This window comes from Moschus berezovskii, chromosome 22 (assembly GCF_049115385.1).
Source record: "Moschus berezovskii isolate FMDL1 chromosome 22, NW_MosBer_1.0, whole genome shotgun sequence".
In the NCBI taxonomy this organism is placed as follows: Eukaryota; Metazoa; Chordata; class Mammalia; order Artiodactyla; family Moschidae; genus Moschus; species Moschus berezovskii.
In genome coordinates, this window is record NC_142481.1 from 5,828,859 (window position 1) to 5,850,072 (window position 21,214).

Genomic DNA, 21,214 nt, shown 5'->3' on the forward strand with positions numbered 1-21,214 from the left:
TCCTCCCTGCCCAGCCCCCGCTTGCTAATGGCATATGCGGGCGTCTGCGCTGCTTCTCCGCTGGGAGTTACCGTTTGGTGGGTAGTCTGTGGGTTTTAAAAAAATCTTAAAAAAAAAAGAGGGTTATGTGGCCCTCTGAGCTTCCAAGGCTCGCCACAGATTCGCCAGTGAGAGTGTTTCCTGGTGTTTGGAAACTTCTCTCTTTTTAAAGCCTCTCTTCCCGGGACGGAGCTCCGTCCTTACTTCTTTTGTCTCGCTTTTTATCTTTTATGTTTTTTCCTACCTCCTTTCGAAGACAATGGGCTGCTTTTCTGGGTGCCTGACGTCCTCTGCCAGCATTCAGAAGTTGTTTTGTGGACTTTACTCTGCGTTCAAATGTTCTTTTGATCAATTTGTGGAGGAGAGAGTGGTCTCGCCGTCCTATTCCTCCGCCATCTTGTTCCGTCTCCCTTCCACATGGTTTTAAGAACCCCTGGGAAGCTAACATATTCTCCCAAGGACAGTCTGAGGATAGGACAATGAGACAGTCATTAAAAGCCAAGTGTTCAGATACAAGGATGCTGTGACAGCAGCTATGAAGTTGGCTCTGGAGCTCTACCTTCAGTTTTACACTCCGCTCACTAGCAAGATGGGTTTTAAGGAATGACACCAGCATGCAGGGTAGAGGAGAGCTTGGCATGGTTACTGGAGCCGTCAGTTGACTTTTCCTTGTGTAAATTTCGGACTGTTTTCTGCTATGTCTCAGGACACTTCTCCTAATATTGTTGAGGACCAGAGAACTTCTCAGTCTTAACTTTCGTCCTGAATCTGAATTTTCTAAAACCAACTACTCTTTGCTGGAGCCCCTAATTTTCCTGTATACCAAAGAAACAGCCCTCTGGGGACTTCCCTGGTGGTCCAGTGGTTAAGGTTCTGCACTCCGAATGCAGGGTTCTAGGTTCGATCCCCTAGTTGGGGAACACTTCCCTACAAGGTGCAGCTACGTGTAGGCCTGTAGCAACTAGTGAACCTGCATGCTGCAACTATGACCTGGCATAGCTAAATAAATAAATGAAAATATTTAAAAAGTGCCCTCTGTCCCAAATATGATGCTACACCCATCTTATGAGATTCTTTTTTTTTAACACAAAGATATCAACAAAAATGTGGAATAAGTTCTTATAACTCCATACTAAGTGAAGTAAGTCAGACAGAGAAAGGCAAATTTATGACATCACTCATATGTGGGATCGAATGAATTATTTTTTTAGAATCTAATTTAAGAATGATACAAATGAACTTATTTGCAAAACAGAAAGACACTCACAGACTTAGATAACAAAATGGTTGTCTAAGTGGGGGGGAAGATTGAGGGGAGGGGATAGAGAATTTGGGATGGACATGTACACACTGCTATATTAAAAATGGATAACCAACATGGACCTACTATTTAGCACAGGGAACTCTGCTCAATGTTATGTAGCAGCATGGATGGGAGGGCAGTTTGAGGGAAAATGGATACACATATATGTATGGTTGAGTCCCTTTGCTATCTCCTTAAAGCTATCACAACACTGTTAATCAATGATACTCCAATATAGAATTACATCTTTTTTAAAAAAAGGACTATGACACTCAGGTTACTAGGCATCAGAAAGAGGCAGAGCTCTTTACTCCTCTCCACTCTGCCCGTGTAGGTTCTGTATTCACCAACGATGAAATACCCACACTCATTACTTTGAAAGACATGTGGCTTCCTTATGTACTGTCCACTGACCTTATGCTCATGAGTGAATGAACACCCGACAAGTGTGCAAAAATAACACCATGGACCTGGAGATTGTCATACTAGGTGAAGTCAGTCAGACAGAGAAAGACAAATATATGATATCACTCATATGTGGAATCTAATTTATTATTACTTTTTGGAATCTAATTAAAGAATGATACAAACGAACTTATAGAAAACAGGAAGAGACTCAGATTTCAGAAACAAATTTATGGTTACCAAAGGGGAAACGTGGGAGGGAGAGATAAACTAGGAGTTTGGGATTAACAGATACACAGTCAGTCAGTCAGTCAGTTCAGTCGCTCAGTCCTGTCCAACTCTCCGCGACCCCATGAATCACAGCACGCCAGGCCTCCCTGTCCATCACCAACTCCCGGAGTTCACTCAAACTCATGTCCATCGAGTCTGTGATGCCATACAGCCATCTCATTCTCTGTCGTTCCCATCTTCTCCCCACCCCCATCCCTTCTAGCATCAGAGTCTTTTCCAATGAGTCAACTCGTCGCATGAGGTGGCCAAAGTATTGGAGTTTCAGCTTTAGCATCAGTCCTTCCAATGAACACCCCCAGTACTATATGTAAAATAAATAACCAACAAGGACCTACTGTATAGCATAGGGAACTTTACTCAATATCCTGTAATAAATTAATGGGAAAATGATCTGAAAATGAAAGAATATATGTATAACTGAATCACCTTGCTCTACACCTGAAACTATCACAACGTTGTAGATCAATTATACCCCAATAAATATTTAAAGACATACAATTTACATTTTTCTGGTAAGATTAATGGATAGTGTACTGAGTTCCTCAGCAATGAATGCAGACACTGGATACAGGGGAGTCACGGCTCATGAGCAGAAAGGGGCTGATAAAGGGAAAACACACAGAAATCAGGCTGGCTGCATTCACCAACCACCCACTGGGATTATGATTAAGAGCAAGAGTAACATTAAAGATGCAGGACAGGGTGTGGAAACACATGAAGGTGCTCGCCAAGAGCAGGATGCTTTGGGTGGCTCTGGACTCAGCGGAGGGTCTGGGAGACACAGTAGCCTTGTGAATATACTGCACTCGCTGACTGTGTCTGTACAGGGTGAGAATCATGGAGCCACTGGCCCAGAAGATGAGCACAGAAAATGACATTTCAGGGAACGCTATCAAAGCTGCATATAGTGAGCCTGAGATGTTCTCAAGATCTGTGACAACACAGTACCCTGAATCTCTTGTATTTGTCATGTTTGTTCTGTGCCTTTTGTCAGAAACATATAATGCACACAAAGGAAAAATGAGATGTACAAACAGGCACTGGATCCAGCAGAAGGAAATGGAGAAGGCAATGTGCTTTGGGGCTTTAAGATTCTTCGAACAGGTGTTCATGGGGCTGATCGTGATGGTCTGAAACACAGTCAAGAGGCAGGTGGTGCCAATGGACATACTCCTGCCCACTCTGTCAACATACAAAATAAGTTTGCAGGCAAAATCAGTAAAAACATGTTTCCACCCCAAAGCTGTAATTGTCTGAGGGACTCCTTTCGAGAGAATGACCAAGGAGTTGGCTATAGTCAGGTGTTTTAGAATCATGACCGTGGCTCTCATCCTGCATTGAGTGTTGTAAAGAAATAGATAACGGTAAAGAAGGGAGAAATTGCCCAGAATTCCAATCATAATCTGTGATATGAATATTATTCCTAGGGCCAAATCTCTGGGGGTTATGCTTTTCATTCAATATTTTTAAATGAAAGTGTTCTCCTTCTTTTAAAGGTTTTTTATCTTTATTATTTATTAGGCTGCACCAGATCTTCGATCTTCATCGTGGCACGTGGGATCTAGTTCCCTGATCAGGGATTGAACCCAGGCCCCTGCATTGGGAGCACTAAGTCTTAGCTCCTGGAACACCACAGATGTCCCCAAATATTTTCCTTTAAATAGTGACAGTCATTCTTCTGAGTAAAATGTCTCACTGATGTGTTTTGACAGCAAGTGTAGTGTTACTTTTGTGCTCCTATTGGTTGGCCAAGGTTTCATGAGACAGGAAGAGATGGAGAGATAGCTGGTGTATTTCATGGAAAAGTCAGCAGTAAGGATGAAGCAGAGTTAACCTGGAAGAAGCAATGACAAGGGAGAGTAATTGGGAAGAGAGCTTATTACAACATTTCAAGAATAAGCTGAAATTTGCTAGCCAGATTGGAGAAAAGTAACACTTCAATCACTGCCCATATCATCGGATAAATCTATTCTGGATAGATTCCATTTCTAATTTTAAAAATCATGAAATTTTTTGAAAAACAACTTCAAAATTTTAAATTAAAAATATATCTGAAACACCACAAAACATATAAACCATCTAACAAAATGACTTTCTCTTATCTTAAGCTTCTGTTAAGACTGACTCACATCAACACACACACACACACAAGATTTGTCACCAGCAGAAAGAACTCCTAAAGGCCATACAGTAGAATAAACCATGACCAAACTGTTTCAACAGAAACTTCAATAGTTAGGCAATGGATAATACATATGCAAAAAATATACAATGTCCTTAGGAATCAGGAAAAGGAAAATATAACCACTACCTACACATCAAGCACCATCCAGAAAACTAGAATGGAAATGACAGAAATACAACGTTTTGGCAAAGATGTGGCTCAAGCAAGAATCTCAATCAGATATTAAAGTTGGAACAAAGATTTTGGAGACTAGATGTCATCTTCTGCTTCAACGATTCCTCTCCTGTGCGCATCATCAAGTCTAGCAGAATTTACATGCTAGCACTTACCCATTACTCATGTGTGTGTGCATGCTCAGTCGCTTCCGTCGTGTCTGACTACTTGAGACCCTATGGACTGTAGCCCGCCAGGGATTCTCCAGGCAACAATATTGGAGTGGGTTGGCATGCCCTCTTCTGGGGGATCTTCCTAATGCAGGAATCAAACCTGTCTCTTCTGAATTGCTGGCAGATATTTGCCCACTGGGAAGCCCACACATTACTCATAATAGCCCTAACATCAAAACTACTCAGTTGTCCATGAACAGCAGAAAAAATTAGTAGAATTAATCCTTTGATAATCACAGTGAAGACCTATATAGCAATGCTAATGTATACAAATAATTAAATGCAATAATACGAAGAGTAGTCATGTGTGGATGTGAGAGTTGAACCAGAAAGAAAGCTGAGTGCTGAAGAATAGATGCTTTCAAATTTTGGTGCTAGAGAAGTCTCTTGAGAGTCCCTTGGCCTGAAAGGAGATCAAACCAGTCACTCCTATAGGAAATCAACACTGAATATTCATTGGAAGGACTGATGCTGAAGCTCCAACACTTTGGCCACCTGATGTGAAGAGATGACTCACTGGAAAAGACCCTGATGCTGGGAAAGACTGAGGGCAGGAGGAGAAGGGGGAACAGAGGATGAGATGGGTAGGTAGCATCACCAACTCAATGGACATGAGCTTGAGCAAACTCCGGGAGATAGGAAGGGCAGGGAAGCCTAGAGTGCTACAGTTCACGGGATTGCAAACAGTCGGACACAAGTTAATGACTAGAAGAACAACATACAAATAGATTCCCCAAAATCATATGCAACTGGGAGAAAAGGCCGATATGAAGGTTTTCAGACCCTATGATTCCATTTAAGTATAAAGCAGGCAAAAGTGATCTAATCTCTTAAATGTTAGAATAGTTGTAAAGCTCTTACCAAAAGTCCTGACCTACAATGGATTCAAGAAAACTATAGCCTTGGGAATAGAGACTTGGAGTATAGAGGGTTTCTAGGTGGCCCACAACATTCGGTCTCATTCACATACATACATATGAATATATATATAGTTTTCTTTACTGACTTTGGCTGTGTTGGGTCTTCACTATCGCACGGGCATTTCTCTCGTTGCAGAGAGCAGGGTCTGCTCTCTAGTTGCGGTGCTCAGGCTGCTCATTGCAGTGGCTTCTCTTGTCGTGGAGCTCAAGCTCCAGGGTGTTCAGGCTTCATTTGTTGCAGCATGTGAGCTCAGTATTTGCGGCTCCCGGGCTCGACGGCATGGACTCAACAGTTGGTGCACGAGCTCAATCGCTCTGTAGCGTGTGGAATCTTCCCAGATCAGGGATTGAACCCACGTCTCCTGTGTTGGCAGGCTGACTCCTTACCACTGAGCCACCAGGCTCAACAGTCTGGTTTTTGATCCAGTCATTGCCTGCAGAGATGTGGTCATTCCTGAAACTTCACTAGGCTGTGTACTTATAACCTCTGCATATGTTTTCAACTTTAAAAAAATCTATTACAAAAACCAGATTTTAAAGAAACTGGGAAGAGCTCTTTCTTTGAATGTTGGATCTGCTGATTGTGTCTGTAGGGGATGAGCCTTCGAGAGCCACAGGTCCTGATCATGAGCCCAACAGTAAACATCAGACAGTAACAACATGGCTGCATATAGTGAGTCACTGATTTAATTCAGAAGAGTGGTTCCCAGAGCTTTGCTCTCTGTGGTCATCTATTGCTTCATTTGGCAAGTCTATGCACTGGGAACGGATATACACCAGCTTACACCTGGTAGGCTACAGTCCATGGGGTCACTAAGAGTCGGACATGACTGAGCGACTTCACTTTCACTTTTCACTTTCATGCCTTGGAGAAGGAAATGGCAACCCACTCCAGTGTTCTTGCCTGGAGAGTCCCAGGGACGGGGGAGCTGGTGGGCTGCCATCTATGGGGTCGCACAGAGTCAGACACGACTGAAGCGACTTAGCCGCAGCAGCAACAGCTTATACAAGGTCCAGCAGAGGGATAAGAAACTTCCACTCCTTTGGAGCTTTTCAGTTCTACCCAACTCTAGTTCCTGGGGAGGATCGTGATGGCTGAAGACATATAAGAGGAAGGAGGTGCCCACGGACACACCCTGCCAGGTCTGTGAGGATAGAAAATTGGATATGTCACCGAGGACATGCCTTAACTAACAACTGCCAGTGTCACGGGGATGCCTTAAAGAGAATGACCAAGAAGCAACTGTATACGCGTGCTTGAGGATCAAATGTGTGGATCTCAACCTTTAGGAAGAGATAATGGTAAAGGAAGAAAATGCTAGGATTCCTCCTGTAGTCTGAAATGAGCAGACCCTTCTTTGCAAGTCCCTGGACGCCATTCTGCCAGTTGCTGGTGACTGGTGTTTTGTCTTCAGAATGAGAGGATCCTGTTTTGGAACATGTGCTGTGGGCTACAGTCATCAGATCAGTGAAAATCCCATATTTGCTTTGATATATATTTACTTGAGAGGTTCATGGTCTCAAGTACATATTAGGAGGCTTCACAGAGTTGAATATGTAACCTTTAAATAGCACTTCCGATGGATGCCTCACTATCGTACTACACCACATGAGGTGCTTTCTTTGATTTTTGTACCTGCCAGAGGGACATTATTTTCCTGAGGGCATTATTTTCAGTATTTTCAGCATTATTTCAAAAAGGATACCTGAGGTGCAGAGAGTTGAATGACCTGTGTAAATTCACACGCTGCCGTGGGTCTGAGTAATAGGAACCTGGTAGGCTAGTTGCCAAGACAGGGCCCTACCACTGTGTTACACTAATAAACCATCTTTCTCTGTTTTCAAATCATCCAGAGCTGAGTTTCATTTTGTTTTCATACTTTTCCACTTAATTCACATCATTTTTAAGTTTTATTATATAATCATGGTTATAAACAGTTCCTATTTTTAGCAACTTTAAAAAAAATAATTTATTTAAATGGAGGCTAATTACTTTACAATATTGTAGTGGTTTTTGCCATACATTCACATGAATCAGCCATGGGTGTACATGTGTTCCCCGTCCTGAACCCCCCTCCCAACTCCCTGCCCTCAGGGTCATCCCAGTGCACCAGCCCTGAGCACCCTGTCTCATGCATTGAACCTGGACTGGCGATCTATTTCACATATGATAATATACAAGTTTCAATGCTATTAGGAACTTTTCTTTAATCTAAGAATTTACCACATGGTCAATATCAAATATAAATGATTTTTTGAGGTCATAATAAAGTACAGATACAGTTTCACAGACTACTGTTACAGTAAATGTCCAAATTGGATTTAACAATGCAAGATTTGTTTAGTGTTAATTGGCCACAGAAAGGCTCATTTGCTATCATTCCAGGAGCGAAGCACAATGGTATCTATCAAATTATTGGACGATAAGTCCTTCTTCACTAAACTGTAATGCATGAAATACTGCTATGTGATAAAACGAGTGTAGCTCTTTTACCAGTTATTAATAATTTTGGTCTAAATGCCTAGGTCTTTATTAATGCTTACAATGAGTAAAACTATTAACAATTAAGCAAAATCTGTGAAAGATGTTAAAATACAAGAGACAAGTATTTTATGCATGTCTTAAATGCAACATAGTGAATATGGAACCCTGTGTATTGTTTAAGGTGAAATCATAAAGAAATGAGTTGTGAGCTTGGAATTGGTGTTAGAATATTAACAAGTCCTACAACAAAAGACAAGATACACTTGGTCCTGACGATATCTTAACACTCATAATTAAAAACGTATTTTCTCCTTAAATGTTACTTCTCTAACTCGAGTAGGGAAAGCATCTCGCCACAGTTGTTAGACCTGAATGTTTACCGTGGAGATAATCACTGTATCTAGTAAATGTATCACATTCCCAGAGCTTAATGAAAAAACCCATATTTACCCAAAAACAAACTCATATTCCCAATGTATGCAGAGGATTAGAAAAGTGTTACTGTGCTATCCTGGCTTCACCAGTGGCTCAGCAGGAAAGAATATGCCTGCAATGAAAGAGATGTGGGTTCGGTCCCTGGGTTGGGAAATCTCCTGGAGGAGGAAATGGCAACTCACTCCAGTATTCTTGCCTGGAAAATTCCGTGGACAGAGGAGGCTGGCAGGCTACGTTTCATAGTCTTAAAGAGCCAGACATGACTGAAGTGACTGAGCATGCATGCACAGTGCTATTCTCCTCTGTATTGTAGGCAAAAAGGCGTTATAAACCTACCTCTAATTATAATGAAAATTCAATCTTTAAATCTGGAAAGGAATGGAAAGGTGGCTCAGTGGCAATGAATCCACCTGTAATGCAGGAGACGCAGGTTCGATCCCTGGGCTGGGAAGATCCCCTGGAGGAGGAAATGGCAACTCATTCCAGTATTCCTGCCTGGAAAATTCACGGACAGAGGAACCTGGTGGGCTACAGTCCAGGGGGTCACCAAGAGTTGGACACAACTGAGCCCGCAGGCATGCATGCAAGGTAACATCAGAATGATTTCAAGACAAAAAGCCTTAAGACCTTAATAAAATGATTCTTCATCCTCACTGCGACGATTCAACATTGATCACCCACAGTGAAGATTTCATTCAATGACACCAGGAGGCATAAGGTAGGGTTTAGGATCCTCCTATCTCTTTACAAGCTCAGCTCATACCTACAGTCTTATTCTGCTTCCCTGTCTAGCTTTGCCACTGAATCCGTTCTTACCCCCCAAATCCCTTCTCCAGACATGAACACTTACAGACTTCCTTCCATAAACTCTGTCTCTTGGGCTGAAATAGAAAATACTCGCCTGACTCCTTCCCACTGCCAGGACGGTGGGCTCAGGGTGAAGCTCACGACAGCCAGGACGTGAGTGCAAGGGAGGCGGTCAGACCCTGAGATATAGGTTTCTGTTCTGTGACCTCATCTTTCCTGGAATGCAATTATCATTTCATTTGAAGTGGTAATGACAGGGGAGGCTTGAGGAGCTAATGATCTTTCTGAAAATCTTTTTGAGTTGCTAATTTCACAGCCAATTATGACTTTCCGGTGAGTATCTCCAAAGAGACCACTGATGTGTTTGGGAAGAGGCTTGTAATTCATGATCCCTGATGGCACAGGCGATCAACTGCGGAAGGAGGGTCATGCTGATGTCTGAGTGACTGGTCGTGAGTTATGCGTGTCTCAGGATTCCTGATTCCCCGAGAAGCTCTTCTACTAAACATCTAGTTCATGCTTCTTCTCTGGACTTCTAAGCTGCACTACTATTAGACTTGGATTCAGACATAGCACAGGAAGAAGATCTGGGATAGGAATAAAAGGAAGAACATGCAAGATGTTACTTTTTCATCTGTATGATTAGAAACAGGTTAGTTTGAGACTTTCCCGGTGGTACAGCGGATAAGGATCCGCCTGCCAGTGCAGGGGATATAGGTTCAAGGCCTGGTCCGGGAAGATCCTACTTGGTGTGGGGCAAATAAGCGGGGGCGACGCAACTACCAGCCTGTGCACTAGAACCTGGGAGCCCCAACCAGAGAAGCCACCACAACTAGAAGGCCATGAACTCCAACAAAGACCCAGCACAACAACCAAACAAAATAATTTAATTTGGTATAGGAACTATGGAAACGTTTCTAAGAGATGGTACTTTACAGATACGGTACTTTTCTGTCGAAGTTGGTCATATGCAATCCATATAATCTGCTTTTCATGATTTTGTTTTTAAAACCGCTTCTTAAAAATCAAAAGTTCAAAGGGAAATGCCAGTAAAGCATTTTCCTTAATGGTACTGGATCTGAAGAAGTGAATGTTAAGGATGTTTTATAGTAATGCCCCCAAGCACAAAACAGGACTGGGAGCTGACTGTGGCTCAGATCATGAACTCCTTATTGCAAAATTCAGACTTAAATTGAAGAAAGTAGGGAAAACTACTAGACCATTCAAGTATGACCTAAATCAAATCCCAAATGATCATGCAGTGGAAGTGACAAATAGATTCAAGGGATTCGATCTGATAGAATGCCTGAAGAACTAAGGACAGAGGTTCATGACACTGTACAGGAGGCAGTGTTCAAGACCATCCCCAAGAAAAAGAAAGGCAAAAAGACAAAACGCTTGTCTGAGGAGGCCTTACAAATAGCTGAGAAGAGAAGAGAAGCAAAAGGCAAAGGAGAAAAGGAAAGATATACCCATCTGAATGCAGAGTTCCAAAGAAGAGCGAGGAGAGATAAGAAAGCTTTCGTCAGTGATCAGTGGAAAGAAATAGAGGAAAACAGTAGAATTGGAAAGACTAGAGAGCTCTTCAAGAAAATTAGAGATACCAAGGGAATATTTGGACACAACTGAGCGACTGAACTGAAGGGAACATTTCGTGCAAAGATGGGCTCAATAAAGGACAGAAATAGCATGGATCAGACACTACTGAGCGACTGAACTGAACTGAACTGAACGGAAGCAGGAGATATTAAGAAGAGGTGGCAAGAATACACAGAAGAGCTATACACAAAAGATCTTCATGACCCAGATAGCCACACTGGTGTGATCACTCACCTAGAGTCAGACATCCTGGAATGTGAAGTCAAGTGGGACTTAGGAAGCATGACTACAAACAAAGCTAGTGGAGGTGATGGAATTCCAGTTGAGCTCTTTCAAATCCTAAAAGATGATCCTGTGAAAGTGCTGCATTCAATATGCCAGCAAATTTGGAAAACTCAGCAGTGGCCACAGGACTGGAAAAGGTCAGTTTTCATTCCAATCCCAAAGAAAGGCAATGGCAAAGAATGCTCACACTGCTGCACAAATGCACTCATCTTACACACTAGTAAAGTCATGCTCAAAAATTTCCAAGCCAGGCTTCAGCAGGACGTGAACCGTGAACTTCCAGATATTCAAGCTGAATTTAGAAAAGGCAAATTAACCAGAGATCAAATTGCCAACGTCAACTGGATCATCGAAAAAGCAACAGAGTTCCAGAAAACCATCTACTTCTGTTTTATTGACTACACCAAAGTCTTTGACTGTGGAAATCACAACAAACTGTGGGAAATCCTTCAGAGAGGGCAGTACCAGACCACCTGACCTGCCTCCGGAGAAATTTCTATGCAGATCAAGAAACAACAGTTAGAAGTGGACATGGAACAACAGACTGGTTCTAAATCGGGAAAGGAGTATGTCAAGGCTGTATATTATCACCCTGCTCATTTAATTTATATGCAGAGTACATCATGCAAAAGGCCAGGCTGGATGAAGCACGAGCTGGAATCAAGATTGCCAGGAGAAATATCAATAACCTCAGATACACAGATGACACCACCCTTATGGCAGAAAGTGAAGAAGAACTGAAGAGCCTCTTAATTAAAGTGAAAGGAGGAGCGTGAAAAAGTTGGCTTAAAACTCAGCGTTCAAAAAATGAAGATCATGGCATCCGGTCCCATCACTTCATGGCACATCGATGGGGAAACAATGGACAGTGACAGTGTCAGACTTTATTTTTCTGGACTCCAAAATCACTGCAGATGGTGACTGCAGCCATGAAATTCAAAGGCACTTGCTCTTTGGAAGAAAATCTATGACCAACCTAGACAGCATATTAAAAAATAATAAAATAAAATAAAATAAAAAGCAGCAACATTACTTTGCTTACAAAGGTCCATCTAGTCAAAGCTATGGTTTTTCCAGTGGTCATGTATGGATGTGAGAGTTGGACTATAAAGAAAACTGAGTGCCAAAGAATTGATGCTTTTGAACTGTGGTGTTGGAGAAGACTCTTGAGAGTCCCTTGGACTGCAAGGAGATCCAACATGTCAATCCTAAAGAAAATCAGTCCTGAATATTCATTGGAAGGACTGATGCTGAAGCTGACACTCCGATACTTTGCTCACCTGATGCAAAGAACTGACTCATTTGAAAAGACCCTGATGCTGGGAAAGATTGAAGGCAGGAGGAGAAGGGAACGACACAGGATGAGATGGTTGGATGGCATCACCAACTTGATGGGTATGACTTTGAGAAAGCTTCGGGAGTTGGTGATGGACAGGGAAGCCTAGCCTGCTACAGTCTGTGGGGTCGCAAAGAGTCGGACACGACTGAGCAGCTGAGCTGACTGACTGATGCTAACCATGACATGAAGTGCAAATAGGGATATAAGCACAGAAAACAGAGCATTTTGAAAAGCCTCCTTTATGAACAAAGGTGCAAGGATCAGGTGTTATAACAAATTGTTTTTACAATTCTTTTAAACATCAGACAGCCAGTGCTTCTTTCTCAACTCAACAGCATAGGATTGTTACCAGAGGTCTTTACACTTGTGCTGAAATTTCATTAAGGAGCACTCATTGGTTACGCGATTGATGAAGACACACAACACAAAAGCCTCCATCACTCCTTCAGATTTCCAACAGACACGCCCACAGTCTGAACAAGGTCTACTCTCTAGTTCCCATGGGTGTTTTTGGTCCCGCTGAGAAGTTAAAGGGAGCACAGTTCACACAAAAGCACATCCACTTCTGACTCCAACTGCAAGTGTGGGCTTTCCCAAATCCATGCCCATTCCGGTAATTCTCTTGAAGGACTCAGCACGAACTGGCGCTGTTCTCCTCACAGTTATGGTGTATTACATGGAAAGATACAGACTAGCATCAGATAAGGAAGAGATGCAAGAGGTACAGCAGCCCAGGACAACGCCAGACCGCTCATTGTTCTCTGCACAGGGCATCTCCTGGTCTCTGGCCCCAACTCTCAGCAAAATGCACACAATTGCCTGAGCATCTGTATTTAGTGTATTTACTATACGCTTCACAAGACAGATGGCAATAGTATCTCTGAATGTGCCTAACATTTCCAGAGCCAGTATGAGGTCGATAGAGATTTCATGAGACAGTGACTCCATCTTCAGTTCAGTTCAGTTCAGTTCAGTCGCTCAGTCGTGTCCGACTCTCTGCGACCCCATGAATCACAGCACGCCAGGCCTCCCTGTCCATCACCAACTCCCGGGGTTCACTCAAACTCATGTCTACAGAGTCGGTGATGCCATCCAGCCATCTCATTCTCGGTTGTCCCCTTCTCCTCCCGCCCCCAACCTTTCCCAGCATCAGAGTCTTTTCCAGTGAGTCAACTCTTCGCATGAGGTGGCCAAAGTATTGGAGTTTCAACTTTAGCACCAGTCCTTCCAATGAACACCCAGGATCGATCTTCCTTAGAATGGACAAAGCTATTATAAACATTTTCACAGATTTCTATGAGTTCAAGTTTTTTTCCCCTTTGTTCTGCTGACCTCACTTTGGGTAAGGCTTATTCTTCACCACACTGTTTCCAAGTCAGTGAATGCAATCATATCTGGCCACAAATACTCTAAACACACACATACACATACATAGACAGTCTGACACACACGTTTGCACACTCAGTTATATACTTAATCACCCCATACTCCACACTCATCCTGTACTCACAAACGCTCATGACACATGGAACCACACTCACATTATTGCACACTCTTCCCTCACATGCCAACATAAAACACAACCCCACTCACTTTCACAGAATCATTTATTCGGTCATCAAGAGGGTTATTATGTCCGTCATGTGTTTGTATAAGGAAAGTCTGAATCTTTTCTGGGGAGTACAGGCCAGCAAAAGGGCGGAAACGTATGCACTTTACCCTCCGTCCATCCTGTCAGAGCACTCAAGGATAATATAATAGACATGCGTCTTTTAAAAATTTCTGAGAGCTTTGCTAGTTGAGGTGGGGAAGCTGCTGTTGCTGCTGCTGCTAAGTCGCTACAGTCGTGTCCAACTCTGTGAGACCCCATAGACGGCAGCCCACCAGGCTCCGCCATCCCTGGGATTTCCCAGGCAAGAACACTGGAGTGGGTTGCCATTTCCTTCTCCAATGTGTGAAAGTGAAAACTGAAAGTGAAGTCGCTCAGTCTTGTCCGACTAGTAGTCCCCCATGGACTGTAGCCCATCAGGCTCCTCTGTCCATGGGATTTTCTAGGCAACAGAACTGGAGTGGTTTGCCAGGTGGGGAGTAAGGTATAAACGCTGGAATGCCTGCGGGTATGACTGAGAGCAGGTGTGATGGAGAGAGAGAGAAGCAAGAGGACATGGGGGCAGGTCAGAGGGTAAGGTGAGGGAAAGGGGTTCTGGGGTGCACAGTACAGGAGGAAAGAGGCTGCAGGAGTAAACGGCACACGGATTTGAAGGCTGCAGCGGGTTTCAAGTCCACTGCGGGATTTAAGGGAACTCAGAGGTTAAGCAAAAGCGTTAAGGGCACATCACATCTTTGCACTATGGGGAATAAGGGTTACAGGAGGCATGGGAACATAAAAGAGATTCCACTGAATATGCAGGTTTTATTGGGTAGTGTGTTCATTTTTACAATGCTAACTCCTCCAAACCATGAATCTGGTATAGCTTTCCACCTGTTTGTGTTGTCATTTCTTTCCTCAGTGTCTTACAGGCTTCCAAGCACATGTCTTTTACTTCCTTTCCTACTTTCTGAGGAAATGGATGCTTTTACTATATTTTTCAAGCATTTTACTAGCTTTGAACATGGTTGACTTACTACCTTTACCAATGAGATTTCTCCTTTTGTAATGTTCATGCTTCTAGTGTGGCCTTTTTTCTGCTTAGAGGAAGTCCCTCTAACATTTCTTTTACAGCTGGTTTCACACTGCTGAATTCTTAACTTTTGCTTGTCTGTAAAACTTTTTTTTTTTAATTTATTTTATTGGAGGCAAATTACCTTACATTAATATATTGGTTGCTTTTGCCATACATTGACATGAATCCGCCCCGGGTGTACATGTGTTCTCTTTCTGGAACGCCCCTCCCACCTCCCTCTTCCCCATATCCTCCCTCCATGTCATCCCCGTTACCTCTCCATCAAATCTAAACGAAAGCCTTGCTGAGTACTCTTGGTTACAGATATAGGTTGGGTCAAAAAGTTCATTTGGGTTTTTCCATAAGATCTTACAGAAAAACTCAAAAGAACTTTTTGGCCAATCCAGTATTTTCCTTTCATCTTTTAAGTAATACTGTTCCACACCTCTTGGCCTGTAGAGTTTCTGCTGGAAAGTCAAATGATAGCCTTACAGGTGTCCCTTTGTAGGTAACTTGTTCCTTTTCTCTTGCTGCTTTTGATATTCTTTATTTTTAAAGAGTTACTTTATAGCACAGGGAAATATATTCAGTATCTTGTAATAACCTGAAGTGGCATATAATCTGAAGAAAAAACTCAAGTCACTTTGCTGTACACTGAGGCTAACAAACCACTATAAATCAACTATACCTCTAAAAAGAAAGAGAGAGTGGAGCCTATTTCCCACAGCCTTCTGGCTCTCCTGAATTTTAAAGCTAAATGTTCTGGGTGCTCATCTTCTCCATGTTAGAGCCGCAAGTAGCGCTCAGAACCCTCACCCCTTGAGGAGAATCTCTGTAGTTTTATTATTCTCCTGTATGTAGGTCACACGACCAGCGCTATGGCTCTTGACTATACAGAGATTCCAACCCTCCTCTGTCTTGTTGTGGACCCTTCTGCATTTCTTGAGTTGTAGCAGACCTTTTCTGGTAGCTTCCAGTCTTCCTCATTAATATTTGCTCTGTATTCAGTTGTAACTTTGGTGTGTCCATGAGAAGTGAAGAGCTCACAGTTTTCCTGCTCGACCATTTTGGAGCAGTCACCTGGGGGTATTCTTGGAATAGCAGCCCCTAGCTGACTAAAACAGATTGTTCTGGTTAAGGAAGGTGGGTTGATTAGACTCACCTGAACTTTAGACGTCAAATAGAGATAATTGAAAGACAAGAGACTGAAAACAGGAGGGGGACTCAATTTGCCAATGCAGGCATGGTAGATGGACAGAATTCAAATGTAAGTCTGTCAAAGGAAACAAATTCTACCAACAACACGAATCAGACCGGAAGCCATTCTTATTCAGGTTCCACTTCAAAAATTCACTTTGGACACTGCAAGGGAAGGAATGAATGAATTGGCAACTGTGCAATGTGGAAATACATCCAATTCACATATATCACATAATCAGTTCAGTTCAGTTCAGTCGCTCAGTCGTGTCCGACTCTCCGCGACCCCATGAATCACAGCACGCCAGGCCTCCCTGTCCATCACCAACTCTCGGAGTTCACTCAAACTCATGTCCACAGAGTCGGTGATGCCATCCAGCCATCTCATTCTCCATCGTCCCCTTCTCCTCCCGCCCCCAACCTTTCCCAGCATCAGAGTCTTTTCCAGTGAGTCAACTCGTCTCATGAGGTGGCCAAAGTATTGCAGTTTAGCATCAGTCCCTCCAATGAACATCCAGGATTGATCTCCTTTAAAATGGACTGGTTGGCTCTCCTTGCAGTATAAGGGACTCTCAAGAGTCTTCTCCAACACCACAGTTCAAAAGCATTGATTCTTCGGCGATCAGCCTTCTTCACAGTCCAACGCTCACATCCATACATGACCATGGGAAAAACCATTGCCTTGACTAGATGGATCTTGGTTGGCAAAGTAATGTCTCTACTTTTTAATATACTATCAAGGTTGGTCATAACTTTCCTTCCAAGGAGTAAGCGTCTTTTAATTTCATGGCCGCAATCAGCATCTGCAGTGATTTTGGAGCCCAAAAAAATAAAGTCTGACAATGTTTCCACTGTTTCCCCATCTATTTCCCATGAAGTGATGGGACCAGATGCCATGATCTTTGTTTTCTGAATGTTGAGCTTCAAGCCAACCTTTTCACTCTCCTCTTTCACTTTCATCAAGAGGCTTTTGAGTTCCTCTTCACTTTCTGCCATAAGGGTAGTGTTATCTGCATATCTGAGGTTATTGATATTTCTCCCAGCAAGCTTGATTCCAGCTTGTGCTTCTTCCAGCCCAGCGTTCCTCATGATGTACTCTGCATATAAGTTAAATAAGCAAGGTGACAATATACAACCTTGACGTACACCTTTTCCTATTTGGAACCAGTCTGTTGTTCCATGTCCAGTTCTAACTGTTGCTTCCTGACCTGCATACAGGTTTCTCAAGAGGCAGGTCAGGTGGTCTGGGATTCCCATCTCTTTCAGAATATTCCACAGTTTATTGTGATCGACACAGTCAAAGGCTTTTGCATAGTCAATGAAGCAGAAATAGATGTTTTTCTGAAACTCTTTTGTTTTCTCCATGATCCAGCAATGTTGGCAATTTGATCTCTGGTGCCTCTGCCTTTTCTAAAACCTGCTTGAACATCTGGGAGTTCACAGTTTACATACTGCTGAAGCCTGGCTTGGAGAATTTTGAGCATGACTTTACTAGTGTGTGAGATGAGTGCAATTGTGCGGTAGTTTGAGCATTCTTTGGCATTGCCTTTCTTTGGAATTGGAATGAAGACTGACCTCTTCCAGTCCTGTGGCCACTGCTGAGTGTTCCAAATCTGCTGGCATATTGAGTGCAGCACTTTCATAGCATCATCTTTCAAGACTTGAGATAGCTCAACCGGAATTCCATCACCTCCATTAGCTTTGTTAGTAGTGATGCTTTCTAAGGCCCACTTGACTTCACATTCCAAGATGTCTGGCTCTAGGTCAGTGATCACGTTATCGTGACTATCTTGGTAGTGAAGATCTTTTTTGTACAGTTCTTCTGTGTATTCCTGCCACCTCTTCTTAATATCTTCTGCTTCTGTTAGGTCCATACCATTTCTGTCCTTTATCGAGCCCATCTTTGCATGAAATGTTCCCTTGGAATCTCTAATTTTCTTGAAGAGGTCTCTTGTTTTTCCTATTCTGTTGTTTTTCTCTATTTCTTTGCATTGATAACTGAAGAAGTCTTTCTTATCTCTCCTTGCTATTCTTTGGAACTCTGCATTCTGATGCTTATATCTTTCCTTTTCTCCTTTGCTTTTCACCTCTCTTCTTTTCACAGCTATTTGTAAGGCCTCCTCAGACAGCCATTTCGCTCTTCTGCATTTCTTTTCCATGGGGATGGTCTTGGTCCCTGTCTCCTGTACAACGTCACGAACCTCCGTCCAGAGTTCATCAGGCACTCTATCTATCAGATCTAGTCCCTTAAATCTATTTCTCACTTCCACTGTATAATCATAAGGGATTTGACTGAGGTCATATCTGAATGGTCTAGTGGTTTTCCCTACTTTCTTCAATTGAAGTCTGAACTTCGCAATAAGGAGTTCAGGATCTGAGCCACAGTCAGCTCCTGGTCTTGTTTTCGCTAACTGTATACAGCTTCTCCATCTTTGGTTGCAAAGAATTTAATCAATCTGATTTCGGTGTTGACCATCTGGTGATGTCCATGTGTAGAGTCTTCTCTTGTGTTGTTGGAAGAGGGTGTTTGCTATGACCAGTGCGTTCTCTTGACAAAACTCTATTAGCCTTTGCCCTGCTTCATTCCATGCTCCAAGGCCAAATTTGCCTGTTACTCCAGGTGTTTCTTGACTTCCTACTTTTGCATTCCAGTCCCCTATAATGAAAAGGACATCTTTTTTGGGTGTTAGTTCTAAAAGGTCTTGTAAGTCTTCATAGAACCGATTAACTTCGGCTTCTTCGGCATTACTGGTTGGGGCATAGGCCTGGATTACTGTAATATTGAATGGTTTGCCTTGGAAACGAACAGAAATCATCCTGTCATTTTTAAGATTGCATCCAAGTACTGCATTTCGGACTCTTTTGTTGACCATGATGGCTACTCCATTTCTTCTAAGGGATTCCTGCCCACAGTAGTAGATATAATGGTCATCCGAGTTAAATTCACCCATTCCAGTCCATTTTAATTCACTGATTCCTAGAATGTCGACGTTCACTCTTGCCACCTTCTGTTTGACCACTTCCAATTTGCCTTGATTCATGGACCTAACATTCCAGGTTCCTATGCAATATTGCTCTTTACAGCACCGGACCTTGCTTCTATCGCTGTTCACATCCACAACTGAGTATTGGTTTTGCTTTTGCTCCATCCCTTTATTCCTTCTATAGTTATTTCTCCACTGAGCTCCAGTAGCATACTGGGCACCTACCGACCTGGGGAATTCCTCATTCAGTATCCTGTCATTTTGCCCTTTGTTACTGCAATACTTTGGCCACCACATGCGACAAGTTGACTCACTGGAAAAGACTGTGATGCTGGGAAAGGTAGGGGGCGGGAGGAGAAGGGGACGACGGAGAATGAGATGGCTGGATGGCATCACCGACTCTGTGGACATGAGTTTGAGTGTACTCCGGGGGTTGGTGATGGACAGGGAGGCCTGGCGTGCTGTGATTCATGGGGTCGCGGAGAGTCGGACACGACTGAGCGACTGAACTGAACTGAACTGAACTGAACTGTTCATGGGGTTCTCAAGGCAAGTATACTGAAGTGCTTTGCCATTCCCTTCTGCAGTGGACCACATTCCGCTGTGGTCCATGTGATCAGATCGGCTAGTTTCCTGTGATTATGATTTCAGTTTGTCTGCCCTCTGATGCCCCCTAGCAATACCTACCGTCTTATTTGGGTTTCTCTTACCTTGGTCGTGGAAAATCTTTTCACAGCCGCTCCAGCAAAGTGCAGCCGCTGTACCTTACCTTGGACGAGGGGTATCTCCTCAAAGCCGCCCCTCCTGACCTTGAACACGGAGTAGCTTCTCTCGGCCCTCCTGCGCCCGCGCTGCCACCGCCTATTGGACGTGGGGTAGCTCCTCTCGGCCGCCGGCCCTGGCCTCAGGCGTGGGGTAGCTCCTCAGGGCCGCGCCTCTTTGCGTGGTTCGTTGCGCCGGGGACCGCGTCTCTCGCGTCGCATAATAGTAGGGGATTTTCTTATTTCTTATCCAGGCAAAGTTGAGCCTGTGTACACTGGAGTCACGGCTCAAGAGCAGAAAGGGGCTGACAGTAGGGAAGCACACTGCTATGATTACAGTCTTGTTCACAAGGAAACAGCTCAGATGATCAAAAAGAGCCACAACAAGTTGAAAGATGGAGGAAAGAGTATAAAAATAGACAAAAGTGCTCCCCAGGAGAAAGATGGTTTTGGAAGCTCTGGACTCAGGGAAGGACTTGGGGAAGGGGTCAGTCCCCTGAATGTGCTGGACCTGCTGCTTATGTCTGTACAGGATGAGAACCATGGAGCTGCCAGCCCAGAGCATGAGCCCCAAACATAAAACATCAGGAAATAATAGCAACATTGCACACAATGCCTCTCTGGTTCCGTCATGATGAACAGCAGAACAGTATCCAAAATCTATTTTCTTGGTGATGTTTTTGTCACTCCATTTTCCAGTTATATATATATAGGAAAAATGACCTTTACCAGCATTTGCAGGACCCAACACAGGAAAAGAGAGAGAACCACATACTTGGGAGCTGTTATTTTCAGCGCTGCCCACCTGGAGTTCCGGGACTGATCGTGATCAACTGAAAGACACTCAAGAGGCAGATGCTACCGATGGACACTCCCCTCCCCACTCTGTGCAGAAAGAAGAGAAGTTTGCAACCAAAATCACTGTGGATCTGCTTCCACCCAGAGACTGCCATTGTCTGGGGGACCCCTTTACAGAGGAGGACCAAGGAGTTGGCCACAATCAGGTGCTTAAGGATCAAATCTGTGGACCTTATCCTGGAGCCACTGAAGTGAAGGACGATATAACTGCAAAGCAGTGAGAAATTCCCCAGGATTCCAGCCACAGTCTGTGTTGAGATGATCATGTCCAT

The 21,214-nt window shown here is 43.4% G+C and overlaps 1 non-coding gene and 2 pseudogenes across 1 annotated transcript; 1 reads left to right on the forward strand and 2 right to left on the reverse strand.

The window, feature by feature from the left end:
* Nucleotides 1–886: 886 nt before the first annotated feature.
* On the forward strand, nucleotides 887–959 carry TRNAR-CCG (transfer RNA arginine (anticodon CCG)). Its single transcript has one exon. It is a non-coding gene; the product is annotated as a tRNA-Arg (tRNA).
* Nucleotides 960–2,537: 1,578 nt separating this feature from the next.
* Nucleotides 2,538–3,495, reverse strand: LOC148774302 (vomeronasal type-1 receptor 4-like; annotated as a pseudogene).
* An 11,159-nt stretch (nucleotides 3,496–14,654) lies between these two features.
* Nucleotides 14,655–21,214, reverse strand: LOC148774303 (vomeronasal type-1 receptor 4-like; annotated as a pseudogene).